The sequence below is a fragment of the Beta vulgaris genome, chromosome 4 (assembly GCF_026745355.1).
Source record: "Beta vulgaris subsp. vulgaris cultivar EL10 chromosome 4, EL10.2, whole genome shotgun sequence".
NCBI lineage: Eukaryota > Viridiplantae > Streptophyta > Magnoliopsida > Caryophyllales > Amaranthaceae > Beta > Beta vulgaris.
In genome coordinates, this window is record NC_079205.1 from 50336211 (window position 1) to 50345738 (window position 9528).

Below are 9528 nucleotides of genomic sequence, written 5' to 3' on the forward strand. Positions count from 1 at the left end.
GAGGGAGTGATCTAATCTGATGAGAAAAGAGGCGGTGAAGAAGTAGGAATCCTAATACTGATACAACTCAGATTACTACGATCATATACGCGCCATATATCATATGTTACCGTTAGAATTGTAGTAGTAAGCAACTTTCCTAAAACTAGTTTACTTGGGGATTTTATCTTATGGTTTTAGGATTCTCGACTAATCAAAACTCAATCTTTTGTTCCTAAAATCTAGGAAAGAATAAAATCAGGAATATTAATTAATTTATTATTATTATCTTCCCTTTTTTTTTTCTTTGGGGGCAAAACATGATAACAATCATGCTCAAGAGATTCTAACTCTAGGCGTATTATGATCTTGTCCGGGTGATAAGGTTTTGAGATAAATTAGTCTAGGATGGTAAATTTTTTTTCATTTTATTTTTTGGAGCAAAAGATTATATTTGGATCCTCTAAAGTTTAAAAGAAACTCTACATGATAGAGTTGGTAGTCCCTAAAAAAAAAAAAAGGTTGAGTTGGTAGAATATTAAGCCTTAAATTAAAAATCAAAGACTCACATAATGCATTTAAAAAATTATTTTTATTTTTTCTCATCAAACTCACCCACTTGTACTCCATTACAATTAATATGAGTCTTTGATCACAAAATGAATGGCTGAGATGTAACTCTACCTTGTAGAGTTTTATATACAAATCTAACAAAGTAAAATTTTATATTCTTCTAACTTTTAATTAATTAATTTGTGACATGATAAATGTGCGTCCCTGTCGCGTTATGCTAATTTTCCACTTGCAGATTGGCCTCGTCTTAATCAAATAAAATGCATAGTTTCATGAACATAATTCCAAGTCAAATTGGGTAATAAAAAATTAGACCAATAGTTTGATAAGGTTAAAAATATAAGTAGTGAAAGTCATTCGTTTAAGATATAGTAACTGGTCATTTTCTAAGTATAATTCATAATTAACTGGCATTTGTAGAAAAAATAAATTGAAAGTTTGTAAATTTGATATTAATTGTATCCGTCAAATAATAATAATAATTAAATTGCATATTATGCTAACATTATGTATTCAGTTTGAGAAGAATATAATCTCGTCATTTTTCACTTGTGATGATACTTTTTATTTTACAAACTATGCAACTTTCTATGAAAAGAGAGTTAAAGTGGGAAAAAAAGAGAGAGAACACATGATATGAGAGAGATAGAGAGAAAATTTTCATCGACAGAAGGTGTTTACACCTCATTTTCAGTTTCCTTACACTTTTCATCCTTTTTTGTTGTTTTTTATTTGACTTTTTACACTATTCATCACCCCACTTATTAGATGATAGATTTACACAAAGCATATCTACAATTCTATATAAGATATATTCAAGAAATTAAATCAGCTGTTATAACGGATGTGAGAGAGAAACAAATAATGAACTCAAAAGCAATAAAATCAGACAACAGATTTACGTGGTTCACCAATTTGGCTACATCCACGGCAGAGAAAGAGAGAATATTTTATTATGAGAAGAAACCAGATTACAGAGAGAACAGAGTGTTTTTCGTAGTGTAAAAGATAGGTTAAAATAACCTATTTATACTAAACGGCTAAAAACGCGTTTTCCGCGTAACTCTCCGACCCGCCCGGGTGAAATCCGCCCGACCGGGCGGTCCCCAGCTCTCCCAGACGTATATGTGCGCTCGACCGGGCGAGACCCCCGACGCCGGCGAAACAACGTTCTCCCATATTTGCTCCCGCGCCCGACCGGGCGAGGTTCGCCCGACCTGCCCGGGCGAGACGCAGGTTTGCGTCTCTTGCGCATTTCGACGAACATCTTCGATGCACAACAATTCAAGGCACATTCTTACAAATCTCCACCTTGACTTGAATCCTCTCACAATAACTAGAAAACCAGATGCATTGATCACAATGCCCAAAATCTCTTGCTGCACCCAAATCCTTCCAAATTCAGCACTGAGAAGTTCCTTCAATTTCTGAACGTTTGACTTGTTCCTGGCAGCTATCACATATGATCCACATATAGCACTAGGTAGATAAAAGACCCATCTGTCAGCTTGTTATGATACACACAAGAATCATATGAGCTCCTGTTGTAGCCTAGCTTCATCATAGCTATCAAACTTCTTGTACCATTGCCTTGGAGACTGCTTTAGCCCATATAAGGACTTCTTCAACTTGCAAACACTGTTTTCTTTTTTTGGAACCTGAAACCCATCTGGTTGAGCCATATATATCTCCTCCTCCAACTCTCCATGTAAGAAAGCTGTTTTTACATCTAGCTGCTCAAGCTCAAAATCCTGATGTGCAACTATCGCTAGTAGCACCCTGATGGAAGTATGTCTGACTACAGGCGAAAAAATCTCATTATAGTCTACACCCTCCCTTTGTGTGAACCCTCTTGCAACCAGTCGAGCCTTATACTTGACCCCTTCTTCAGATGTTATCATGATCCCCTCCTTTTTCTTGAAAACCCATTTACAAGTAACAATTTTCCTCCCTGAAGGCTTAGACACAAGCTCCCAAGTCTCGTTCTTATGAAGTGACTCCATCTCTTCCCCCATCGCAGCAAGCCAATGGGTAGACTCCATACATGTAACTGCTTTCCTATAGGTTGATGGCTCATAGACATCCACCTCTTCAGCAACCTGCAGTGCATAAGCCACCATATCTTCAAACCCATATCTATTTGGAGGTTTTCCAAAATTTGTCCTCATAGAACGTTCCCGTGCCAGGCTAGGCGCCTCCTCACTTGGCTTCGAAGATGATGGTTCTTCATAACCAATGTGTTGATGATCATCACTCTCATCATGAGAGACTTGCTGCTCCACCTGTTTATCAACACTACTACTATCTAGTACTTCAGCGGACATCACAGAAGGATTAAACATAGAATTTTCATCAAAGACTACATTTCTACTAAGTATAACCCTTCCATAATATGGAGACAAGATTCTATAACCCTTAACTCCATCTCCATAACCCACAAACACTCCCCTTTTTTCCCTTGGTTCTAATTTTCCTTCATTCACATGATAGTAGACATTACAACCAAAAACTCGCAAATATGAGTAATCTGCAGGCTTACCTGACCACATCTCATATGGTGTTTTGAGATTGATCCCAGAATGAGGCCCACGATTTATCAAATAACATGCTGTATTGACAGCTTCTCCCCATAACCTTCTAGTCATACCAGCATTAGAAAGCATGCACCGAGCTTTCTCCAGAAGTGTCTGATTCATTCTTTCCGCTACACCATTCTGCTGTGGTGTATCTCTGACAGTGTGATGTAGCAATCCCTTCATTTTTACAGAACTCATTGAACTCAGACAAACAAAATTCCAGACCATTATTAGTTCGTAGCCTTTTGATCTTCTTCCTAGTTTGATTTTCCACCAATGCCTTCCACTACTTAAAATTCTTGAAAGCTTCACCTTTTGACTTCATGATAATCAACCAAGTCATTCTTGAATAATCATCTATGAAAGAAACAAAATACCTGTGACCTCCCAAAGACTCCACACGTGAAGGACCCCAACAATCAGAGTGGATATAATCCAGAGTACCTTTTGTTCTATGAATGCCCTTAGGAAACTTGCTACGATGTAATTTCCTAAAAACACAGTGCTCACAAAACTTCAGGTTTGTGACCCTATGGCCACCCAGAAGATCTGCCTTGGAGAGGATTTGCATTCCTCTCTCACTCATATGACCAAGTCTCATGTGCCATAGCTTAGTCATATCCCCTTTCTGAACCTCAGACGAAGCAACAGCAGCTGAACCTGAGATAGTAGAATCCTGTAGAAACTACAAAGTACCACGCTTGACCCCCTTCAAAATCTCTTTTGAACCCTTGCAGACACACACAATTCCACCACTCCCTCTGAAACTGAAACCCTTACTGTCTAGTAGACTAAGTGAAATCAGATTGTTGGTCATCTGTGGAACATGTGTAACATTTTTCAAAGTATAGAAAATATCCTCATGAGTCCGGATCTTGATAGAGCCTATTCCAACTATCATACAGACTGCACTGTTAGCCATCGAAATATTACCCCCATCTACCTGCTCATAAGTAGTAAACCACTCCCTATGAGGACTCATATGATACGACGCTCCAGAATCAAGAACCCACACATCACTATATGTTTGCTCATTTGCAACTAGAGCAAGGTCATCCTCAGAATTCGAATTTTCTGCTGCAACAGCAACAGAACCAGACCCAGATTTATTCTCCTGATGCTTCTTTTTAGGACATTCCTTCTTCCAATGCCCCTTTTTCTTACAGTAGTTACAGATATCATTAGGTTTAGGACCCCCTTTGGAATTTTCAGATTTCTTTAAATTCTTTTTACCATGTCCTTTACCACCACTACTGGCCACTAACCCAGAAGACTGATTTTTTGTACCTGTACTACCAGATGCCTTATGGCGCAATTCCCTAGTATGCAAAGATGATCTAACTTCTTCTAGGGACACAAAATCTTTACCAACAATGAAAGATTGCACAAAATTTTCATACGATATAGGTAAAGAAACAAGCAGAATTAAAGCGGCATCCTCATCCTCCACCTTCACATCAATATTACGCAAGTCTAGCAAAATTGTATTTAATTGATCTAGATGATCTCTAAGAGGCATACCTTCCTGCATTCGCAGACTGAACAGACGTTGTTTCAAAAGCAACTTGTTGGTTAGAGATTTTGTCATGTACAAACGCTCTAATTTCAACCACAGACTAGATGCGGTTTCCTCCTCCGTGACTTCAGTGATTATGTCATCTGCCAGACACAACATAATCGTTGAATAAGCCTTCTCCTCCAGAGTGGTCATCTCAGCGGTAACTGGATCTGTTGACTTCTTTGCCAACGGTGCCCACAACCCTTGTTGCTTCAGTAACGCCCGCATCTTGATCTGCCACAAACTAAACTATTCCTCCCAGTAAATTTATCGATTTTGACATTCACCCCAGACATCTTTCTCACACAGATCGATCACCAAAGCTCTTGATACCAATTTGTTATAACGGATGTGAGAGAGAAACAAATAATGAACTCAAAACAATAAAATCAGACAACAGATTTACGTGGTTCACCAATTTGGCTACATCCACGGCAGAGAGAGAGAGAATATTTTATTATGAGAAGAAACCAGATTACAGAGAGAACAGAGTGTTTTTCGTAGTGTAAAAGATAGGTTAAAATAACCTATTTATACTAAATGGCTAAAAACGCGTTTTCCGCGTAATTCTCCGACCCGCCCGACTCGCCCGGGCGAAATCCGCCCATCCGGGCGGTCCTCAGCTCTCCCAGACGTATATGCGCTCCCGACCAGGCGAGATCCACCCGATCGGGCGAAACAACGTTCTCCTAGATTTGCTCCTGCGCCCGACCGGGTGAGGTTCGCCCGACCTACCCGGGAGAGACGCAGGTTTGCGTCTCTTGCGCATTTCGACGAACATCTTCGATGCACAACAATTCAAGGCACATTCTTAAATCAGCTAATATTAGAGCTTAAAGTTTGAAAATTAAGAATAAAAAGAGAAAGGAATGAGCAGGTACTGCTAGGGTATCGGTTGCCCCTATCAGACAAAAAAATGTCAACTAATTGAGTTGTTTATATCTTTCTTAAATCTTAATTCCTTCCAACCATGCCATCATCAATCTCCTTCTACCACTCTTAAGACCCTCATTTTTTATTTTTTTTTTAATTAGGAAAATAAGTCAACCCAAGGGCCAACCCCTACAAGGCTACTAGCCTGTAGGAAACACCAACACATTGGCTGATAAGGCATGCACAGCATGCTAAGAAAATACCCCAACATAATACTGGGGTGAGGATCGAACCCCTGACTTCAGGGGCAAAGGGGGAGCACTCTTAAGACCCTCATGATCCCATGACTTTACACTTATTATCATCGCATCTCATAGTCTCCCCTTCCTCTATCTCTCTAAAGATTCATATGATCCCACCACTCCACTTCTCTTAACAGCGCATTTTGCTGTCTCCGTCTTACCCAAACCCTTAACTCTTACTAACTTAACTCTTACCGACTCAATCTTTTCCTCCTCCTCCACTACCACCACCTCCTCCACCATTGCTTTCCCCGAAAACTTCAACTCCGTAATCCTCTCCTCCAACCTCACCACCTCATTAACTATGACTAAGTTAAGTATTACAATATTACAGCAAATTCTCCTTAACTCTAGAGTTGCCAAGTGAAAACATTGAACTGTTGTTAGAAACAACCCTGTAGAGTCGTCCATTTTGAGTATTAGTTCAATGTTATCACCTAACAACCATGGCATTTTGGCATTTACTAAAATATTGTTTGCAACTGAATGTAGGAGTAGTCAAGGGAACCTAATGAATTCTCTTGTGATACATCATGCAATTTGTGCTGAATCTATACTTGATGCTTAAAAGACGGACAATCCAATATCCTCTTAAGCATGCACAAAGTTTATCTTAGTGAATTTCTAATGAAACCTAATTTTAGATTTTATAACATGTTTGTTAGTGTTAGAAATGGATTGAGGGTGACAAAGATGATTACAAGACGAACAATGAATCTTCTAGGCGTGTTGGGACACTTTCCCAAAAGCAATATTCCTACCCTACACTGAGCACGGGTTACAAGGAATTCACTTCCGAGATACAAAGAAGAACAACGAAGATCACGCTCGTTATGAATTCGTCAAATGAGAGTAAGAGAGAAAGAATTTGTAGCAATGAATGAAACTTGTGCTTATGGAACTTTCAGAGAGTTTATCTGGTTTCTTTTCATTCACATCTATTGAATATGACTTATTAGAGCCTTTGCAACGTTTCAAAAGAAGCAAAACACAGCAATAACCGTCACTTGAAAAACCGTAAAAACCAGCGAAGGGACAGAGGAGCCCTTTCCTTTTCTTCACTTTGCGCATTTTCTCAATTCCCTGCCCTTTTTGTGCGAGCGCTCCGAACCCGAGCGAGCGCTCTTTCACTAATGTATTACGTACATTAGTCAACTCTAATCCACACGTTACTTCAAGTCACAACACCTTATCCTATGTGACTTAACGTAACGAAACATGAAAACCAACACTCCGATACTCTAAATATCCAACAATCCTCCCCCATTTAGAGTATCTAATTGTATAATAAGTGCTCGTCGTCGGTGGGTTGTTTACCTCGTTTGAGGATTTTTCCCACGTTAAATTGTGTATATCATTTTCTACTTTCTTTGTCCATCTTCTACCTAATTTTCTCATTATCATTATTTGTTTCCGCTTGCGCTACTAACCCCAACACTACACCTTTTCATACTCGTCTAAAATAAACACCAAGTACATGTTATTTACTTCAATGTAAAACTCCAACTACACTATAACTAAGTAAAGTAGCATCATAGCTCAATTTGATTTAATGAGAACCATTGATACGGTACTTCCGGTAAGCAAAGACCATTTGATGATTCTACAAAACATGATGTTAAATACTATTATTAATGTTGTTATCCCAGGTTTGAGGTCTTAGTATCATAATACTCCCAAGTGAAAATAAGGGTAAGCTAGGGTGAGGATGCTACTCGTTCGATGGTGTTCATAAGCCATGAAATAAGCATGGCATTGATTGTTGTCCAATCCATAGGAGTGCATGGTATGGTGGTGCCAGTTTGGTGATTGTACCATCTAGGAACACAAATTGGCGTCGTACCTTCAAAGCTGTTTGTATTGCATCTGCCCATACAGCATAATTCTCACCATTTAAGTGGATGGGAGTAATAAAATCATGGGGTTTATCTTGTGGACCAAGAAAGTAGGGTGAGTTAGACTCAATTTTTGATGGTGGTGGCGGTTCATCGCCAGCCATGGTGAGAGCGACCCTTAAACCTCAGCAACTGATACCATAATAAAAAGTAATTGGTAAAACCAACCCTTCTCATTGATTTACTAAGGAGTATATGTATTACAAGGACAAGAGTCCTATTAAGTAGATATTCTAGATAACGATAGATAAGAAGATATCCTAAATCTCTAAAAGTTTGGTTCATACGATTTTGGTATGATGTATGGGTTTAGAATGAGCAAAACCCATATCTAGTGTTTGTTTAATAATTTGAGAGATCTAAAACCCATACCTCAAACCCATAAGGTATGGGGTTAGAAACCCAAGCGGGGAGGTGAGTTTGGCTCATACCAATACCTCTAATTATTAAATAGAAGGAGAAACATCATTCCCCAAATAAAACCAAACACATGGTATTAGGTATCAAGTTTCAAACCTATACCACCTTGATTTCATTCATGATTCCAAACCCATACCACTATATGAACCAAACGCCCCCATTATATATGGAAAATTGTGTTCTTTTGGTATCCATCCTCTTTATATTATTCAAAATAACCTTAATAATCTAATAAAATTACTAATTGTGTTCTCTCTTTTTTTTTTAAAAAAAAAGGGAAAAAATAATCCCTACAATGCAAAACAGTTACATCTTACATCTGCACCATTTCAAACAAAAAATAGAACAATATTATTTGAATGACTCTTAAATTAAAAACTTCCACAAAATCACTTACACATAATGTCAGACACGCATAGCGTGCAAAAGATACTATATCTCTAATATCCTAACAGATTTCCATCTAATGAAACTCGATTATTACAAAAAAATTAAAAAAAAGTCTTCGGAATTCTTTCCTATATATAAGAAAAAAAATATATCTATGTGATGTTTTGTCTGGTTTTCAATGAGTTCAATAACAAAATTAAACTTTTAATATTTTTACCAATATAAGTTAAAGATATTATTGATACACTATTATCAACACTACTACTATCTGGTACATCGTCGAGAAACGAGATGGGTTTCGATTTTTCAGATCTGGTTCTCAAGGTTGAGACGCGAGAAACGATTTTTTTCTATTTTCTTTTGAGAAACGAGTGGTTGTTCGAGCCATTTATTTTATTTTCGTTTTTTTTTGTTTTTTTTTTCATTTTTTTAGATCTGTTTGTGAGTTTTTGTTTTAGGATTTTTTTTTCATTTTTTTTAGATCTGTTTGTGATTTTCGTTTTAGGATTTTTCATGATTTTTTTTCCTATTAGCTGCTTCTTGAGTGCAGGTTCAACTCTGTTTGTAGTTCTTTTGATTTTTTTTTTATATTTTTCGTTTTTTAAGATCAGTTTTGTATTTTTGTTTTTATTATAATTTTTGTAATTAGTCATTAAGTTGTAATAGTTTTTTATCTTTAAATATTAATAAGATTCATGTCATTTCATTTCCGGTTTGTTTGCGAATTTGGTGGATAGTGGCATGGTTTTAATCTTTCAGATTTAATTGCAAAATTCCAAAAAAAAAATTTTTTTTTTTTTACCTGGCAAGGTCATATTGCTGCGGTTTTGGGAAACAACCGCAGCAATAGGCCAAGCTATTGCTGCGGTTTCTAGCCAAAACCGCAGCAATACGTTGTACGGTTTTAATAAAAAATAAATATATTGCTGCGGTTTTACCCAAAAACCGCAGCAATATGTTCA